This window comes from Ursus americanus, chromosome X (assembly GCF_024610735.1).
Source record: "Ursus americanus isolate L20-20 chromosome X, mUrsAme1.1.p, whole genome shotgun sequence".
Taxonomy (NCBI): Eukaryota; Metazoa; Chordata; class Mammalia; order Carnivora; family Ursidae; genus Ursus; species Ursus americanus.
In genome coordinates this window covers 20,460,632-20,481,449 of record NC_142164.1, presented here as the reverse complement: position 1 = coordinate 20,481,449, position 20,818 = coordinate 20,460,632, and positions in this window count along the sequence as shown.

The window sequence follows — 20,818 nt, the reverse complement described above, 5'->3', positions numbered from 1 at the left end:
GAAAATGTATTTTAGGTGGCCCCTGTCTATAGACACAATTTGAATCATCAAAAATCAGTGTGTCAGTATCATTCTGGTGACCCAATTGATGCAATTGTGTTAAAGAAATACTGCATTGCCACACTGCCCTCTGGGAACTAAGTACCAACAAGGATTCCCACAGGTGAGAGTCCTGGAGTTATTTGGAACACCTGGTGGGCCCCAAGCATGGTGGGGGAGGAGTCCAGAGGTTCAAAGACTGCCTTGAAGGGAAGAAACATGGATCATGTCCTCATGTCAACCTGGGACCCACTCTGCACTATGGACAGCCCACCCTGATGGTCTGGCTAGCCCTGTCTGCTCCCAGGAACTAAAAAGGAACTTTGAAAATTTTAAGGAAGGTGTTACAAAGTACCGGACACCCCCCCACAATGCCGAGATGCAGGCCACAGGGCAGGAGCTCCATTTGCCCAGGCCTAAGGTGGTACTGATTACCTAAGTATATGTATTTGTCAAAACTCATTGAACTGTAGATTTACAATGGGTTCGCTTTATTGTATGTAAATTATACCTCCATAAAGCTGAGAATAATTACTAACAATAAAAAAACCCTCTATCTCAGATTCCCAGGACCCACTTCAGATAGAAATCAGGTTGTTTTTTTCTGGATACTCTGGGAAACCTTTATCTGTTGGTTCTCATTTTCCTATAGGATCACGTCCAAGCCCCTTGGGTTTGGCAAACAATGCACTTCCTAACTCAATCCTGACCTACCCATCAGCCTCAGCTCCTGATACTTCTCCTCCTGCCCCATACTCCAGACACACTGAACTTCAAACTAGTCCCTATCACTGAACTTTGAACCACTCCCAATCTCTCTCCTTTGCAATTTTGTGACCTTACATATTAGATTTTCCCTGCTTGAAATGTTCTTCTAGAGCCACATCTTCTCCACCCAAGAAATTCTTTCAAGGTCCATCTGGCATGTCACTTCTTTTGTGTGTAGCCTTCCCTAACCCCCAAACAGAGCTGGATAATCCCTCCGAGTACCCCCATGAGTCTTGGGACACAGTTTTTATGACTATGACACTTGTCAACAATGGACTTTCAGCACCTGTCTTGGGGTTTTTCCCACACCAAATTGTAAATTCCTCCAGGGCAGAGACCATACCTTCTTCAACGCAGCACCTAGCACAGTGCCTCTCACGCAGTAGACTCTCAATACAAACTGCTGAAGGAGTGAGTGGATCAAAGACCAATGATTGAATCTGTTCCCTTTTGTGACTCTTTAATGGGAGGCTTTGTTAGACAGTATCTTCGCCACAAAGAGTGACCTAAAGCAAGACATTTTAAGAGCTGACCTAATCCAGAGAGGACCCATTCCAGAGATTTAGCCAAGGGTCCATTTTAACCCCTCCGATGATGTCAGTGATGTTTTTCAGGTGGTCCAGGACCTGTATTTGTGAGACAGGCAGCGTTTGTTAGGTACCCACTGTCATCACCGCCGTCATCATCTGTCCTTCAGTGGGTCCTTGTTATGTGTCAGGTGCTAACACTTTTTTATATTACCTCATTTAATCTGCATAGGACCCCTGGGAAAAAGATGCTATTGGGTTGAACCAACATGAAATTGGCAATATTCAATCTTTCTTAACTTACAAAATAGCATTTGTGTATGGTTCAACCTGATATTACCATTCCTTTTTTGGAGCTAAGGAAACCAAGGTTCAGGGTGAAGTCCCTCACATATGTTTGGTTAATCTAGTGAGTGGCTGAGCCCAGAGTTGAATGTCCATGCATCTGACTCCAGAGGCCCGGCTATTGCCCTCACACTGCTCCCTTCCATCAGCTGTGAAATTCCTTCTTTGTCAATCCACAGAGGCCAAGATGTCAGACGGGGGGACCTGGCCAGGGTTTCATACACTCTTTGGCAGGAGGGATGAGCTGGCTTGGCCTGCAAATGTTAGCCTTTCAGTGGTCATATTTTCAATTTCTTTTCATTCGTTCCGTCCTCCAGAATCCATTTCCTCCACTGTGTGTGCATGGGCGCTCTCTCTCTCTCTCTCTCTCCCTGTCTCCCTGTCTTTCTCCCTGTCACCTCCCTCCTCCTCCCCATCTCTCTCAAGTAAAGAGCCAAGCAGCTGACTCACACACCACACCACAGTTGCCCTGACTGTGTTCACGTAGGCTCAGCCTCTGGAGACCCCCCACTAGCCTCAGCACTGTCATTTGGCACCCAGAGAAGCCACTGCATTTTCCCCTCCACATGGAGATGGCTGGACTAAGTGCTCTTGCCCTGGGGAAAACAGCCACAAGAGGTTGGCAGCAGCTCAAGTCTGACGTCAAAGGTGATACCCGGCATCTGAAAATCTTAGGCAGCAGCCGGGGAAGTTGGACCAGCTGAGACTTTGGGCCTTGGGCAGAATTGGCCGTGGGTGGTACAGACCTCAATCCCACCAACATCTCCCCTGCTCACTTGCTGAGCCTTGTGAGGCGGCACCTTCTGGAGCCATAGGCTTGGCAATGTTGTGGGCTGGGAAGGGATGAGCCCTGGTACAGAAGACAAGGATACCCCCCCTTCAAGAGATGCTGACGATGATTCCAGGTCCTGGTGTGATAGCAATGACAGAGCATTGCCTGGGGTGCAGTTGGGTAAAGAGTGGAGACAGGGCATTATAGACTTGGGCAGAGCCTCAGACATCAGGTGGACATGAGAGGCCAGGCTGGAGAACGGAGACAGAGGCTGGGAGTTCAGGCAGACCCCTCATGATGTTCTACCTTGAGATGAAGGGGTGGTTGGTGGTGGGAGTCAGGCTGGCTGGGTCTGGGACTACAAACCCTGGGCCACAGGGAGAGAGAGGAAACCAGAAGGGCTACCTCCAAGAACCTAAGAAGCCTCTGGCCTTTCCTGGTGTAACTAGAAAGAGAAGCAGACTGCCCCCAGGATCTTAATAAAACATAGCTCAAAGGCTTGTCTTCCTGTTTCCTCTCTCACTGGGGGCTGCTCGAGATGCCTCAAAGCATCCTGGGCCAAAAGGTAGGAGGCCTGCATTCTAGTCCCATCCTTGCTTCCTGGAGCCTTCCCCTTTCTGGGCTTCAGTGTCCCCATCTGTATCAGTGATGAGGCAGGATAGGTAGAGTGAAGTTACAGTTTTCAAACTTTTTCCGTTTGGAGCACAAGATCTTATGTGGCAGCTGAACACGTGAGGCAGATGAAAACAGAGCTGCTCAAGCCCCCTCCCCTCCCCAGGGGTTTCCCTAGAACATTTAGGGCACCTCAGATAGCTGGGTTAAGGGTTTTTTTTACATTTAAATTCAAGTAATTAACATACAGTGTATTACTAGTTTCAGAGGTAGAGGTCAGTGATCCATCAGTTGCATATCACACCCAGTGCTCTTGACAGCACGTGCTATGACCATCACCCAGTTACCCCATCCCCCCATCCCCCACCCCTCCAGCAACCCTCAGTTTGTTTCCCAGAGTTACGGGTCTCTTATGGTTTGCCTCCGTCTCTGATTCCGTCTTAAAGGGTTTTAAAGATCACCGGGTTAGGGCAGTGGTCCTGTCTTGAGTCTGCACCAGCATGCCCTGGAAGGCCAGATTGTTGGGCCGACACCCGGGGTTTCTGATTTTGTGCATACGGGATGGGGCTGAGAATTTGCATTTCTAACAAGTTCCCAGGTGATGTTGATGTTATTTGTCCAGAGACCACACTGTGAGGAACACTGCGCCATATTACAGCTACAGGCCTTTCTATGATTCATACGAAACCACTCAATATTTACATTAGTCTACCTCAGATATATTTTCTGATATTCAAGCATGGGAGAGCACCTGGCATTGTGCCTGGCACAGAGGAGTCACTCAGTCAGAGCTGGTGGGATCTAATTCTAAATGCCCGGCCTGTAAGTCTCTTTAAGTATAAAGCCAAGCTAGTGACTGGTCAAGGGACAGACAGAAGCATAAGCCTATCCTTTAATGAATTTACAGTCTGTCAGGCCCCTCTACCCCCAGGAAATAACATCCCCGCTAATTCCACCAAAAGAGGTTATTTCATGCTAAGCATTATCCTTTCCAGACGTTCTCTTTTTTTCCATGTAAACTCCCTGGGAAAGGGGTAGCAGTTTGGTCCCTGACCCCTCAGTGTTTCTATCCTCTTTGAGTTCTTCCAGGCAAAGATCTTACCTGTACCCTTCTTCCCAGCACCCCCCATGGCTCCTAGCCCACTGCCTGGCAGAGAAGGCACATGTTACAAGTTTGTCCAATCCAATAAAGGAAGCACTAGAGCCCCAACTGGACCCACCCCAGGCAGGCCACCAATCCTCCTACCGTGCCTGGCTCAAGGTCCCCAGTCCCAGCCTCTGGTCAGGGCTCTTAGCTTGGGAACGTTGGAAAGGATGAATGGCAGTGGGGGAGGGGGCGGCTTCTCCAGCCATATTCACCTGGCATTGCTGCCCCCGGGGGTTTTGTGAACTAGCTCCAGGAATGTATGGGACCTCCCATTCCCCACATCCTCCTTTTCACCCTTGCCACTTTCTTAAATAAATTGGCACTGACCCTGATGACAGACTTGATCATTTCCTTTTGCTTCGTGATTGTGTTAAGTGACTGCCAAAGTCCTGGTCCTGAACAGTCAGCACATTCCTCAGGACAGCAAGTGGGAGCCCATCTGCTTCCTTTCTTTTATTGTGCTATTTTAGCTACAATTTCCCATTTGGACAGGAGCGTCTTCCAGCCGGTGGGGAAGGGGAGAGGGTGGAGAGGAGTGCCACAGTTTTCCTTCATTTTTTCATTCGTCTTCCTCGTTTCTCTGGAAATAAATCAACAATAATCATCCTACGCGCCAGGCACTACTCTAAGCTCTCTACACGTGTTCACACACTTAATCCTGATAACACCACTGTGAGGAAGGTACAACTATGATCTCCAATTCCCATGTGGGGAAACTGAGGCACAGAAAGACAAAGGCACGGAAAGACAAAGCGACTCGCACCATATGTGCTAGAGCTGGGATTGAACCTAGGCAGGTCTGGCTCTGGAGGCTGAGTTCTCCTCTTCAGCTCTACCACATTACAGGGCTTGGATTCTCGAGGCTCTCAATCTGGGCCCAGTGATATCTGAGGCCATGGCCTCTTTCCCTCTTCACTGTCTGTCAGCAGGACATAAGGTCACTTGCATTAAAAATGCAATTCCTTGCATAACTCAAGGTGTTCCCCATCCCTTGCCAATTGCCCACTTATTTAATGTCTGAACTCCCAAATCCTAGGCCAACAGGAGAATGTGGACTCTACCCTAGGGTTAGTTGCATGGGGCTGATGTAATAATGCAAAACGGCTTTGGGAATCAAGTACTCACTGTGCGTTCTTCTCCTGCATCACCTCAACGTCTCATGGGAACCCTCAGGTTTCAGGGAGGAACTGAGGCTCACAGAGCTCCCAGCTGACCACAGACCTACCACTCGCGCACTTTGTCGCTACGTTAGAGGTTAAGTAAGTAAGTAGCATTCACTGAGTGTCGAGTGGTACCTAAACATCCTCTTGCATTGATTCATTCAATCTTCACAAGAACTCTATGAAGTGAGTACAATGATTACCCCTATTTCCCTACTTCACAGATGAAGAAGCTGAGGCATGAAGAGGTCAAGTAACTCGCCCAAGGTCTCACAGTCAGGAAGTGGTAGATCTGGGATTTTAACCCAGACTGTTGACTTACACTGTTGGACCCCTAATGTATGGTCTTAACCACTACACTAAGCTACCTCTTGGCATTGAGGTCACCTCAGGGCTCTTGAGGGGCCACGTTACCATAACCCCTTCCACCTCTTCTTCTCCATCTCTCTCTGCTATTCCAGGCGTATTTCCAAATAACCATAACTGGAGGCTCTGGAGTCAGACAATCTGGGGTTCAAATTGCAGCTCTGCAGTTCACTAGCCGTGTGACCTCTCTTTCTCTCTGTGCCTCAGTTTCCTGACCTGTAGCACAGGGATAATAGTGGTAATGACCTCATAGGGTGCTTGCAAGCCTTTAGGTCAAATAGGGTAGATTCCCCCAGCCCCACCACCACCACCCTTTCTCTAAGCCAGCTCCAGCATCCTGCAGGGGGAAGTGGTGCTTCACGCCCTTGCACTTATCAGTCTCACCCTCCGTGTCTGTCTCTTCCTGTCCCAAATGAAAGACAGCCTTCAGTTACAGATTCCCTAGGCTTTTCAAAACTTGTGATTACAATTCCTCCCAGGAGATCAGAGAAACCCATTTCCCTAGCATTCTAAGCAGGAATTCTATTGTCGTTTGGTAACTCAAAACATGGCCAAGGTGGCCCAGCCCATCTCCTTTCCTCCCCACCCTTAGTATAGGGAAAGAAGAGACACTCCACTGAAGCATACTCAGCAGCGTGCCATGGCCAGAGTCTCCTAGAGAAAAATTCCCAACAAAGAAAGACACCCATTTCAAACATCTATTCGGAATCCGAGAACACCTTGCTACACCAGTAACTGTGGAAGCGAGCGTCTCCTTCTTATCTTCTTTACAGAAAGTGTGTAAGCACTGGGCGGGGAATATGAATTATCCAGTATCTTTCCCCACCTTCTTCAATGTCTTTGTCCTATAATTCTAGTCTTCTCTAGTTGTCTAGAGTCTTGTGTCTTTAGCTCAGTGGGTACAGCACAGGGCTACCTGTAAGCAGGCAAGGCAGTCAGGATTAGAAAAGAAAATCCCCTTCACTTAGATCTTCATTCCCAGTCAGAGCCCTGACCCTGGCCTCTGACTGTCCTTAATCTTTTTCACGGGCTTAGTATATGATTGCAGGATGAGGTAACTCAAACCTAGAGAGATAAAGCAACTTGGCTGCATCACACAGAAGCAATCCTCCAGTCCAGCCATATCCTGACCATGAACCTTCAGCCCATGTTTTTTAGCCACAGAGGACAGACTGCAAGCCTGTGGATGTATCAGTGCAAAGGGATCCCTAAGACTAAGGTTCCAACTCGAGGATAGGTGAGTGGACAGCACATTTTTGTCTCCAAGGGAGAGCCCACTGTTCCAGTCTTCCTAGAGTTCTGAGGCTGTTAAAAAGAATTCTTGCCTAGGGGGAATGATTTGAATGATGAAGGAAATCAATAAATTGTTATTGAATGTAGTCCAACCTCACTTACTCAAACTAATGGAGGTAGCCCTTCAAATTAGTGAATCATTTGTATTGTAGGTTACTTGTAAAGAAATGAAGCTTTATTGCTTTGAATAATTCACAGTTACTCTAAGTAGGCTAACAAATTGTAGCCTAATCGAGACTTGCCAATGGAAAAAAAAAATGGATCCCCAGCATCAATCATTTGTATGCAAATGGTGCTTCCAAAGGAGTGACAAAATTTGCTGCCTAGAAAATGGAAATACAGTGCCTGGAGTCCATTTATTCAGATGGCTCTTTCTGCCAAGAGTGGGCAAAGTAGGGTCAGGTAGGGCCTAAGCCTACTCATGGTACTCATGGAGTGTCTTCTAAATGAGGTTTTACTGAAAAAGGAAACGATCAGTGAGTGACCTTCGATGTAGCAGGTGCAATCCATCTACTGATGGAATAAAAGATGGTTTTGGAATATTGTCACTTCCTTTCATTTTTTCCCTAAGAAGACATTAGATAAAAAAAAAAAGTTACCAAGAGCAAGTCTAGTACCTGAGTGTTTTGTCAAAATCCGGAACAAACATTTAGGGGAAAAAAATCTGAAGGTCGCGGAAGGGAAATAAACAAGAAGAGTAAGTAAAGCATGAATCATCCGTTACCACCTGATGGCTCCTTAAAAATAAAAATAAAACTATGGAAGGAAATAGAGTCCATGCCACAGTTTGGCATTTTGCTAGAGGACCTGGCACAGACTCTGTGCTCTTTTATTTCACAGAAGGAATTGGCCTTTGGCTTCTGACTTGGATTGCCTTTTTCCTCAAGGCCTCACAGAGCTCAGGGTTAGGTGATGCTTGCCCAGCACACCAGCCCACTTCTCTCTTGGACACTCAGAGGGAAAATAGAAGTGCATTTTATCTGCATGTATTTAATTACTTTTGCCTTGTCTCCCAAAAGCTTGGAAGTGGCTTACGACAATAAAAAATGATAAAAACAGAGAGTCACGACCAGGAGAAATGTCAGTAGAACTTTTAAAAACCCAGCGTAAAAAAGCCTCAAAGGCCATATAGAGGTGAACCACAGGAAGCTAAAAACAAAAAACAAAGAACAAAAAAACAAAAGCAGAATTGAGATTCAACCAAGCTCAGTTGGATGGACCATCTCCTGAAAGAGCATAGGCTCCCCAGATGGACCTATGTATGTATAAGTGCGATCTCAGGCCAGATATCTAACTTCTCTGAGCCTCAGGTCCTCATCTGAATGACTTAATAACAGATATTATCTACTCCATGGAGTGTTATGAGGATTCAGTGTCTGTAAACCATTGATTGCCACTATCTGGCAGAGGTAGTAACGGCAGATATGGCAGTAAATGGTAGGTATGAGAATCTATATGAAGACCACCTCGTTATGTGATACAAAACATTTGCCCACGATGGCATCTTGTTTGATCCTTGCACCACCCAGGATTTGGGCCCATGATTATGGGGAAGGAAGAGCGGAGGAAGGGGGCAGTCTTTACTGGAAAGCTTCCAGGAGGTGGTATTCTGGTTGGATCTTCTGAAGGACAGGTAGGACTGGAGGAGATGGAACTGGAGTACAGATTAGGAATGAGATGGCAGTGTATAGGAACAGTAAGAAGACCCTCCCTACTAGAGCAGAGGGACAGGTAGGAAGTAAGGGTAGGGAGGGGAAGATAGTGCAGGATGGGCTCACGGAATTGCTTGGCTATAGCCAGATGGTGAAGGAATTTGGACCGCATTTGACAGGAAATGGAGAGTCATTGAAGGATTTTGAGCAGGTTGAGCAGGGGAAGGATGTGACATGTTGAAAGGGATGTTTTCAAAGGTGGAGTCTGTCTGCTGCTGTCTGCTATGTGTAGGCTGGGGTGGGGGTTTGGGAGGAGGCAGAGACTGGCAGACCAGCTGCAGTGACCCAAGAAAGGGACAGCTGGTGAGAGCTCGAGCTCAAGCAACAGGGATGGAGAAGACAGGACTGCACGAAGGGACACCCGAGAGGCAATGATTTGCAATTGACACACTTTCCTTCTAGACTCAAACTGTGCATACCTTGTTCATCCCCGTGTCCACCAGGATTTAGCATAGTGTTTGGCACATAGTAGGCGCTCAGGAAGTGCTGAATGAATGTATTCATACATCCCTCCATGCAGACAAACACTGAATAAGAATAAGAGTGGTTGCTTGGTCAACAATAAGCAATAGTACAAGGAAAACAAAATAGAAGATTGGCCCCAAAATCTCACTGCCTTAACTTTCTTTCACTGTCCCTGGACTTACACTGATAGTCTGGTGTAGGAAGGCAGCCCAGAAAAGAGCCAGAGCAGGCTGGGAGAGATGACCCCTAAAGCAGAACACAGATAGGCATGAATGCTCTGTAAGAAGCTCACCAATCACACATCCCCCAGATAGTTCACACAATACAGGAACACCACAGAACAGGTAAATTATGGATGAGAGGAGGTTTTTTTTTAATGGGGGTATTTACCTTACAAGAGACTTAACTGAGAATCCATTTGAAGTAGCAAACTGCCTTGCCTTTATACATAATTTGGGACCAGGATTTGACTTACTGAAAACTGTGTTTTCATCCAATGCAACATGCAGTAATGATTTTAAAAAAAAGTGATTTGGGAGTCTGGAGACCTAATCTTGGGTCTAGGCTTACTAGTAGCCGAGAATATGGTAGTTAATAGCATAGGTACTGGAGTCAGGCTGGGTTCACATCCTTGTGCACCTTGGAAAAGTGGCTTAGCCTTTCTGAGCTGCCATTTCCTTGTTTGTAAAATGTGATGATACAACATCCGATTCTGCCTCATAAGGTTATTGTGAGGACTAAGTGGGGTGATGTATGTAATGTGTTCAGCAGTACCCGTAAGGTTTCAGTAAGTGTTGACTTTTACTTTGAATCCTAACTATATGACCTTAGGCGAGTCATTTCTCCTCCCCTGGGCCTTAGATTCCTCCTGAGCCTGAACCTTTTTTTCATTTGGACCTTAGGGACATGTTCCTTACCTGTACTACAAATTCATCATCTAACACACATAAGGGTATCCACCCTCTAGGGTCCCCAGTTGATAACTCTGCCTTTAGAAGGACCATTGGGACTCCGAGAAAAGAGAGAAGGCCCAAACACACACAAGACTAGGATAGATGTGTTTTCTTTAATATACTTTGTAAATAGTGCAACTCACTCAGCTATCACCCCTAAATTCTAGCCCCTCCTACCCTTCCCAAGCTGCCCTACTTCCTTAATTATCTTCATCCCAGGCCCCAAGGGAGAGGAAGCCCAAGAGTACACCTCTTCTCTGGACAGCTTCCCCAGCCCACCCTGCATTTGAATTAGGACCCCAAGTTCTTCCTTTAGGTTTCTCTTCCCCACCCCCACCCCCACCCCAACCCCGGGGAACTGTAAGCACATCGACCTCTGCTGCCCTCTGCTGTCTGGATGCAGATATGCTGGCTCCAGTTAGGTTAAGCCGGCTTCCCTGTACTTACCCGTTTCTCCAGCCCCTACCTGCCTCCCTGACCTGGGGATAAAAGGCGGTGTCTTCAGCACCACCCACACTCTCCCCTAATCCACACAAATACACACACAGCCGTCCCTCTTCAGACCCAACATACCGAAGCCACAGCTGGTGTGGTCCGTGAGGGTAGAGCTGTCGCCTTCAGCAAAGTGAGCTGCTAGAGCCAGCCAGTCGCTAAGTCTCCTTCTTAAACGTTCCCCAATCATTTATTGAGCATTTGCTGTGTGCAGGGCACTATGCAAAGTGTTAACACGTGCATTATCTTACTGAATCCTGGCAACGACCTTGCAAGTAGGGAAAATTATTATTATCCCCATTTTACAGATGAACTGAGACTCAGAGAAGTGAATGCCTTGCCTAAGGTCACAGAGTTAGTGAGTGGCAGAGATGTGGTACTTGTCACAGACCCTGGTTGGTTTGTCTGCCTCCATTCTCCTCTTACAAAACTAGCCCCCGCACCGTGGCCAGTGGTGAAGATGTAGACTTTGGAGTTAGAGAGATCTGGCTGGCTTGAGCAGCTCGCCTTCTTCAGCGAAGCCAACAGCTCTAAACTCACGACCACACCAGCTATGGCTCGGGTACAGTGGGTCTGTATAGGAAAGACTGTGTGTGCATTTGCATCTATAGGGGAGAACGCAGATGTGGAAGACACTCACAATGATCTTTAGATGTACTTAGGAGGTAGATATGATAAATATGGCGATCAGTTGCCATATTGTGAAGGCAGGAGAGAAGGAAGGGTCTGAAATAACTCTCAGGATTCTGGCTTGGACAACTGGGTGGATAGAGATGTCATTCATTGAGATAGGAACATTGGAGGTGATTGGATGAGAAATGTGAGCTGTGGGGGAATGGAAGAGATCCATTTTGGCCATCGTGAGTGTGAGATAGCCAGGTGAAGATGATCAATGAGCAATTGGTTTTATAAGTTGAGAGCTCAGGAAAGAGGTCTGGGCTGGCATCTCCTTCTAGATGGGAGATTTTCCAGGGAGAGTGAGATGCAAGAGAAAAAAAGAGGGCTGAGGCCAGAGCATCAATATTTGAGGGGAAGGTAGAATAAAAGGAGTGTAGGTAGGGGACTAAGAAGCAGCAGCCATGGACAGAGGAAGAAAACCAGGAAAAACTGTCAGGGAAGTCAATGAAAGAGAAAGTTTCAAAGAGGGAACAGTTCTACCAGATAATCTATGACAGAGAGGTCAATGCCTTCAAAATGGTCGTCTAGATTTTGCATTAGAAGACTATTCTGTTTATCTATTGCTGTGTTTAAAAAAAAGGTCACCTTAAAACTTAATGGCTTCAAACAACAAAAATCAGTGTATTTTCCTTTTATCTCTCATGGTTTCTATGGGTTAAGAATTTGGGGGACTAGGCAGTCTGGCTCAGGGTCTCTCATACAGTCGTAAGTCAGAGTGGCCAAAGCTGGAACACTATTGGGAGAGAGGTGGCTGGAGCAACTGGGAGCTGCCTGAGCATATCCCCCCCCCTTTTCTCTCTCTCACTCTCTTCATATGGTCTCAGGACCTCTCCAAAATGCCTCTCGAATGGATTACTTTGAGCTTCCTCGTAGCCTGGAGGTCTCAGAGTACATGGACTGCTTACATGGCAGCCGAAGGCTTTGAAAGTGAGGATCTCATGTTTCCATACACCAACAATAAACAAGCCACGAAGAACTTAAGAAAACAATTTCATTTATAATAACATGCAAAAGAATAAGATCTCTATCAATAAATATATAACCAAGGAAGTGAAAGCCTTGTATAGTGAAAAGTACCAAAACAAATGAAAGAAGGCCTTGGAAAGACATCCTTTACTCATGGACTGGAAGACTTAATATTGCGAAGATGGCAGTATTGCCCAAAGTAAGCTAAAAATTCAGTGCAACCCCTATCAAAATTCCAATGGCCTTTTTGTGCAGAAGAGGAGGCTGAGCATCAAATTCATGTGGCTTTACAAAGGGGCTCGATGGCCAAAACAATCCCGAAAAAGAAGAATAAAGCTGTAGGACTCACACTTTCTGGTTTCAAAAACTTACTACAAAGCTGCAGTATCCAAAAGAGTGTGGTACTGGAATAAAGACAGACAGAAAATCCAATAGAATAGAACAGAGAGTCCAGAAATAAACCCTAACACTTATGGCCGATTGATTTCTGACAAGAGTGCTCAGGTCATTATACAAAAATTAACTCAAAATGAACCAATGACCTAAATATAAGAGAAAAAAAATTATAAAACCCTTAGAAGAAAGCATGGAGGTAAATCTTCATGACCTTGGATTTGGCAAAGGATTCTTAGATATGACACCAAAAGCCAAGCAGCAAAAGAACAAAAAATAGGTAAACTAGATTTCATCAAAATGATAAACTTTTGTTCATCAAAGGGCATTATCAAGAAAGTGAAAAGATAACCTATAGAATTGGAGAAGATATTTGCAAACCATGTCTCTGATAAGGGCCTAGTGTCCAGGATATATAAATAACTCACAAATCAACAACAATCAAACCAATTTTAAAATGGGCAAGGGACTTGAATAAACATTTCTCCAAAGAAGATATACAAATGGCCAAAAGGGGCATGAAAAGATGCTCAGCAGTATTAGTCTTTAGGAAAATGCACATCATAACCATGAGATACCACTTTGTATCTATTAGTATGGCTATTGTTTTGAAAAAAAGGAAAATAGCAAGCATTAGCAAGGCTGTGGAGAAATTGAAGCCCTTGTACATTGCTGGTAGGAATGTAAAACAGTGTGGAAAATAGTTCAGTGATTCTTCAAAAAGTTAAACCTAGAATTACCCTATGACCCAGCAATTCCACTTCTAGGTATAGACTCCAAAGAATTGAAAACAGGTGTTAAAACAAAAACTCATACATGAATGTTCACAGCAGCACTCTTCACAATGGCCAATGGGTGGAAAAAGCCCAAATTTCCATCAGTGGATGAATGAATGAACAAATTGTGATATATCCATACAATGGCATATGATTCAACCATAAAAAGAATGAAGTACTGAAACATGGATGAATCTTAAAGGCTTTACACCAGGGGAAAGAAGCCAGAAATGAAAGGTCACATAGTTTATGATTCTACTTATTCTGAAATGTCCAGAATAGGTAATTCTACAGAGAAAGAAGGTAGGTTAGTAGCTGCCAGGGGCAGGGAGAAGGCAGAGGAAACGAGTATGGGGTTTCATTGTGGAGTGATGGAAATGTTTTCAAACTACACGGGGGTGGTGATTGCACAACATTGTGAATATACTAAATGCCACTGAATTGTTCACTTTAAAATGGTTGATTTCATGTTACGTAAATTTCACCGCTTTGGTTTTTTTTTTTAAGAAAAAGGAGTATTTCAGCAAGCAAGGCAGGAGCTGTACCGACTTTTCTGATCTAGCCTCAGAAGCCACATGGTGTCACTTTCACCATATGTTATTGGTCAAAACAGTCACAAAAATCCACCCAGCTTCAAAGGGAGTAGACATAGTCCCCCACTCTCGAGGGGAGAACACCTCAAAGGTCATTACTGCCTCTAACAAGAGCACCTGTGTTGGAGTCGTAGGGGCTGAAATCAGGCCACAGTGGGTGAGTATGAGGATGGAAAACTTGGCACAAGGGCATAAAATACCTGAACCAATGAAGAGACATGGTATGCTCCAGAATAAAAAGGCCCAGTCTTAGAAAGTTAGACATTCTCTCCAGATTAATTCATACATTTAATGCAATCTCAACTTGAATCAATAACAGAATTTTGTCAGGCTTGAGGAGCTGATCTTGAGATCACCTAAAGAAGAAACTGCAAAGAAACTGACAAAGAAATATTTGGGTTTTTGTTTGTTTTTGGTTTTGGGTTGGTTTGTTCGTTTGTTTGTTTGTTTACCATTTGTTTATTTCTAGAATATGACGAGGACTATTTTTTTTTAAAGATAGAGAGCAGGGAGGGGCGGGGGGAAAGGGAGAGAGAGAATCTTTAAGCAGGCTCCGTGATCTGCACAGAGCCCAAGGTGAGGCTCGATCTCATGATCCTGAGACCATGACCCGAGCCAAAACCAAGAGTTGGATGCTCAACTGACTGAGCCACTCAGCCACCCTGACAAAGAAGTACTTGTAAAGGGGAAGGAAGGCCTGCACTACCAGCTCTCAAAACAAAACATAGACTATCATAATTAAAACAGTGTGATATTGGCACAAACAGATCCATTGAACAAAATAGCCCCGTGTAAACATTGTAAATCAATGAGAAAGCTATACCAGTCAATAAATGATGTTGGGACAATTAGTTGTCCAAATTAGAAAAAGAAACCCAAAATACCATTGGATCTGTACCTCTTACCATATCCAAATATAAATTCCAGATGAGATAATGGGCTAAATATACATGCACTCTCTCTCTCTCTCTCTCACACACACACACACACAAATCAAAAAAATCTAAGAAAACATGGGATAATATTTCCTTTTCAAGTAGATCACAAATCCTAGAAATAATAAAATATCTTGATAGATTTGTTACAAAAAACTAAGTCTTTAAAAGACAAAGCTAAAAGAGAAAATATTTGTGGTATATAAATATTTGTAATATGTCAAACATATAATGGAGGAATATGTAAAATATATGAAGATCATTTTAAATCATAAGAAAGACAAACAACCCAACAGGAAAATGGGCTAAGGAAAGGAACAGGTATTCAGAGATGAAAAAATAAAAGACAAATAAAACATACAGAAACATAGTCAAACTTTAGTAGCAATAGGGTAAATACAAATAAAACAAGAAACCAATTTTCACCCATCAATTTTAAAAAGATTTTTTTAAATTGATGATATCCGTGTTGATTAGGTTGTGGAAACAGTTGCGTTCGTACCCTGTTGTATGAGTGTGACCTGGTATAGCTTTTCTTGAATGGCAGATTGGCAGAATCTACCAACAAGAGAAATACATACTTTCTACTTCTAGACGTGGCTCCTAGAGAAATCTTTCTATGTGCGCAAAGATTTTCAGTGCACTTGTTTGAAATAATGCAAAGTCAGAAACAACTAGAAGGTCCATCGGTCATGGAATGCAGGCAGGTTAGGGGTCTGAGGACCAGGGTAAAAGTCTGGAATTGCCTATGAGGGCAGCAGGAAAGGGAGCTGACCCAGGACAAGTAAAAGGAATGCCAGGTACCATCAAGAGGTCTACTGACATGGGGCACCATGAATCTGGATTGACTCCAACCCACAGAGGTGTGATATTTTCTCCTATGAAGAAGACAGAGAGTTCAAATGCTCCACGGTTTATTCATTCATTCAACAAATATTTACAAGTGCCTGCTAAGTGCCAGGCAGTGTTTCTAGGCTCTGGGATACAGCAGTGAACAAAATAAACAGTTCCTACTTTCATGGAGCTTGCATACTAGTGAGAGAGATGGACAAAAATAGGCAAACAGATAATAATATATTGTCAGGTAAATGCTCTGAATGTAAATAAAGCAGAATAAGAGGATAAAGAATGATAGAGGCACTGTTCAAATAAGATCAGGGACAGTCTTTCTGTAGAGGTAACATTTTAATAGAGGTCTGAAGGAAGTAGAGTGAGCCATGTTGATATCTGGAAAAAGAGCATTCTTATTAGTGGGAACAGTGTGTGAAAAGGCCCTGGGGTAGGAGTGTGCTTTACTTGAAGATGGAGATCGGCAGGATGGATGTAGTGGAAGGACAGAGGTACAGAAAAGTTAAATGTGCTAATAAAAGGGAAGTTGGGGTGATGGGTTATGTTACCTGGACCAAATAGGGAGGGAAATGAGACTGGGGATGCTGATAAATGGATAGGGTGAGGTAAGTGGTAGGTAGGATATGGTAAGTGACAGGAAATTTTAGAAAGTAAAAAAGCGGGTATAATAGGAGTAAGGGAGAGAGGACTATTGACAGAAGGATAAGAGGATGTGGCCAGAGAATGCGAAGCTGGAGTTCACTCTATCGGAGGATGTCAATCCCAAGCAATGGCAAAGCCCAAGATGATGCTTTAGGTGTGGGAAGTTGAGGAGAAGTGGAGGAGAAAGTCTTTGAATTGAGGGGCTTGAACTTGAAGAACTAGGATATCAGGTAGATTGTTGAAAGGAAACTTGATATCACCCAGGGTAACAGCACACGTGAAGGGGAGAGGCAGCCATGAGCCATGATCTTCTCCATGACTGGGGAAGTTTGGGAGGCAGATGGTGGGAACTGTGACAAAGGCAGTAAGAAGACTAATAAGGAAATTCAACCTAGCAAGGGGGTAAGGGCAAGCTTCCCAGATGAAGTGACACTTGAGTTGAGACTTGAAGGAGAAGGAACTCACAGGGCAAGAGAGGAAGGAAGGGCATTCCAGGTGGAGAAAAAAGAACAAGCCAAGGCCCTGTGGCTAGATGGGGCATGACGAGTATACAAGACTGACAGAAGGACCATGCAGTTGGCACGGACACAGTGAGGAGAGAGGCATAAGCTGACAGAGAAATAAAAAGGGATCAAGCTACCAAAGACAGATGGTTGGGAGAGTGGCCAAGGACCACTTAATAGAGGCTTAAGTGGAATTGACTGGAACCTTGGTGAGCCACAGTGGTACTCTAACCACATGTAGCACAAGGCCTCTGAGGGGGCAGCATAGGTTTGTACCATGACTTACCAAGCTTAGCACTCAGCCAAGGCTCAGGGTCTGACTCAGTGTGTGCCCACAGAACCGAACCAAGCTAACTGGTTCACAAGGGGCTCCAGCCAGGCGCACTGTGCCTTGCTAACAAAGTTCCTGGACGGGAACCACCATCTTGTTTCATGAGGAGAAGGAGCCTCCTGCTGGATGAGAACTGCCCACTACGTCCTGTAATCACAGCAAAGGGAAGCCCGACCCTCGCTTTGAGGGGATAAATCCCCTTCCTGCTGCCTGGCCAGCTGCGGGGTGAGGCTCTGGGTGTCATCACAGCAAAGACCAGCTTCTATGAAACTGACTCATGTCTCCATCCCCCGTGACCACCCCTGTATTTATACACACACACGCACACACACACACACACACAACCCAGGCAGGGCTGGCTTTTTGTCAAAACAGGGTGTGTGTGATAGAAGGGCCACCCAACAGCACCGTGGCAGCCTTCTGGGGGCTAGAGAATTGCTTCCATCAAGGGCATTCCTTCCAGGTTCAGGATGGGAGGCTAGACCATACATTGTTGGGGTTTATTTTTTGGCATCAACTCACCAAACTTGTATTGAGCCCACTCTTTGCCGGACTCTGTCCTGGATTCTTCCGTACCTCCAGTAATTTATAAAAGCTGGCTCCTGCCCCTCAGGGATGGGTGATCTGGGAGGGGACAATCAAGAAAACAAAGGGTTAACACAAAGCTTTTTTTTTTTCTTAAGATTTTATTTATTTATTTGAGAGAGAGAGAGCGCACGAGCCTGCACACGAGTGGGGGGAGGGGCAGAGGGAGCGGGAGAAGCAGATTCCCCGCTGAGCAAGGAGCCCCGATGCTGGACTTGATCCCAGGACCCCAGGATCATAACCTGAACCGAAGGCAGATGCTCAACAGACTGAGCCACCCAGGTGCCCCAACACAAAGCTTTTTAAATAGAGGCTCAAACAAAATGTTATGGAAGCCCCCACTATGGAGGGAGGAATTCGAGATGGAGGTCAGGGTGTAGTGAATGAGGTGACTTTTGAACTCGACTCTGATGGGTGGAAAGAATGTGGCCGAGGAGAGATGGGCAATGGGACGTTTCATGGAGGAAGGCCATGGCCAATGAACTGGAGAGATTGAATTCTGTCCTGAGGACTGGGAGCCATGGAAGAACTTCAGTTGGGGGCAGCTGTGAGGCCCAGTGGAGGGAGCAAAGGCTCTAATGTCCCCCAGACCGAGGTTAGAGTCCTAACTCTGCCACAGATCAGCCAGAACCTGGTCTAAGCCACTATTCTCCAGCTGGTCTCCTCTTCTGCAAGCGAGGACCCCACTTGTCTCTCAGCATCGCTGGCAAACCTGATGGAAGGCTGGGAAGGGGCTATGCCCACCTGGCCAAGGGCACCCAGTCTCCCAGCCTCCAAGGTCACAGCAACAGTTAGGTGTGAACTCCCCTTCCCACCTGCATAACTGCGGGATCTCAGGTCCCCTTTGAAGCTTTCATCCTCAGTAGTATCTTGGGACATCCCCAGCAGGGTGCTTGGCCATGCTCAGAGGCCCCCCCCATGGGTCTCTGACTTTCCTGCTGTCGTGGGGCTGCTCTAAGCTCTCTCAAGCTGCTGTTGATGTCGTTACCACCAATCCGCTCCCTGCTCCCTGACACAGCCCGTGACTGCTGCCTGCAGTGCCATTTCTGTGCCTCTCCTGCCAATGGTTGCCCCGCTGCTACTCCCTGAGACTGCCAGGATGTCCTCTGCTCCTCTGGCCTGCTGGCTCTCAGCTTCCTTCCCAGGCCTTCCTCCGGTTCCGCTCTTCCAGAGGGAACCACAGCAGAGCTGCTCATGGCCCTGGCACTAGAGCTCCTTGCACGCCGGTCCCTTTCCATGTATTTTCTGCCACATGCAGGAAACGTGTCATTACTGTGATCTGCCCTTGACTCAGGACAATTTCTGTCACCAAGCGGGAAAACACACAGGTCGGGTAGGCGCGTTCTGATGGAAGTTAGGTAGGTGCTGTTGCCCAGGGAGGACAGACCCAGGTCGTAAGACAGAGTGACCAGCCTGAGGTGGGCTCAGGGTGCAGAGAGGCGTGGACAGGAGGGAGAGTGAAGAACAACATCTCCGACTTCAGAACTTGGGCTTTTGGTGAGGCCTGGGCCGCAGAGTGAGACGGGCCACGGCGGGCTGCCCGTGCAGGCCACAGCAAAGCTCCAGTGACTTACGGCGCTTCTAAACCACTGCCATACAAGGACTCTTGGCCATTCACCCTCCCCACCCTCAATTGTTTCTTCCCACTTCCAGGTTGTTTGCCAACTTGGGTTCAAGTGCCCCAAACTGATGAGTAAAGACATTGCTTTTGAGATAAGGAGATAAGCTGAGGGTGAAAGCAGGTGAGGTCATCACTGCCACCGGGACCAAGACAAGGACCGCAGGGCTGAGTACTGTGTGCGGCCTTGGTAACCACCAAGACCGTCCCTGGGCAGAGTCCAGAAGATGGGGGAGGGGTGCCTGCTTGGTTTATTTGCTTCCAGGGCTGACACTTCAGCCCAGCTGATCTTTGCTGTAATATTAACTGCCACTTCAGCAGTGCTGGGTGCCAGGGGCAGAGAGAACAAGGTACAGACAACACGGGTTCTAGTTGTAGTTGCATATTTGACTTCACAAACACTCATATCGCATTGACTCTTTATAGTGAGTACATTCTGAGAGCTTTACAAACGTGAACTCATTTAGTCCTGGTCACCTCGCTAAGAAATTTGTCCTATTATTACCGCATTTCACAGGTGAGGAAACTGTGGGCTCAAAGAAATGAAGTCACTTGCCTGAGACCACAGAGCCAGTGGGTGACAGAGATGGGACTGAAAGCCTGGCAGTCTAGCTCCACTGGGGAAAGTGGGGTTGTCTGTCCTAAAAGGCTGTCTTCGGGGTCCCTCCTCTGCAGGGCCCCATCAAGTCTACCTGCTTGCCCTTCAGGATGGCTAGTGAGGTGCACAGGGGAGGAAAGGGCCTTCGCGGGGGCATTTCTCCAGTCCTCTGGTCTCTGGGAATCATGTCGTTCCCAGTCCTGGAATGGGGGTGAGGAAAACAAGGAAAAGACAGTGGGAGGGTCAGCAGTCCCAGAGCCACGCAGGGTTCTCACAGTCCTCATCCCTGGTCTATCCTCTGAGGCTGTGGGCTCTGCCCTCTGCCTTTACTCCTGGAGGTAGAGTTCACTGAACCTCCTCACTTAGTTTAATTCCCCTCCTTCAGGGAGTCCCATGAAGACCCTCTTTCCCTCTTCCAAATGGGTCTATTTTATTGTATTTGGATGGATTATTTGAAAGCCACCTTAAACTTAAACTTTTGTATGTAAGCAGAGTGTCAGTACATTAAAAATAAAATCAAAACTTTACCTCTGGGGCCCTCCAGGCTAGGTAAGTACCTGCCCATTGGGTCTGTTGGTCTCTTGGAAGTATTGCTTTCTGGCCAAGCATTCTAGAGGGCATTTACTGGGAGCTGTCTAGGCGCTGGTGCAGTGAGCTGCCTGCTGATGCTGTGGCTGTGGAGACAAGGCTGGGCCTGTAT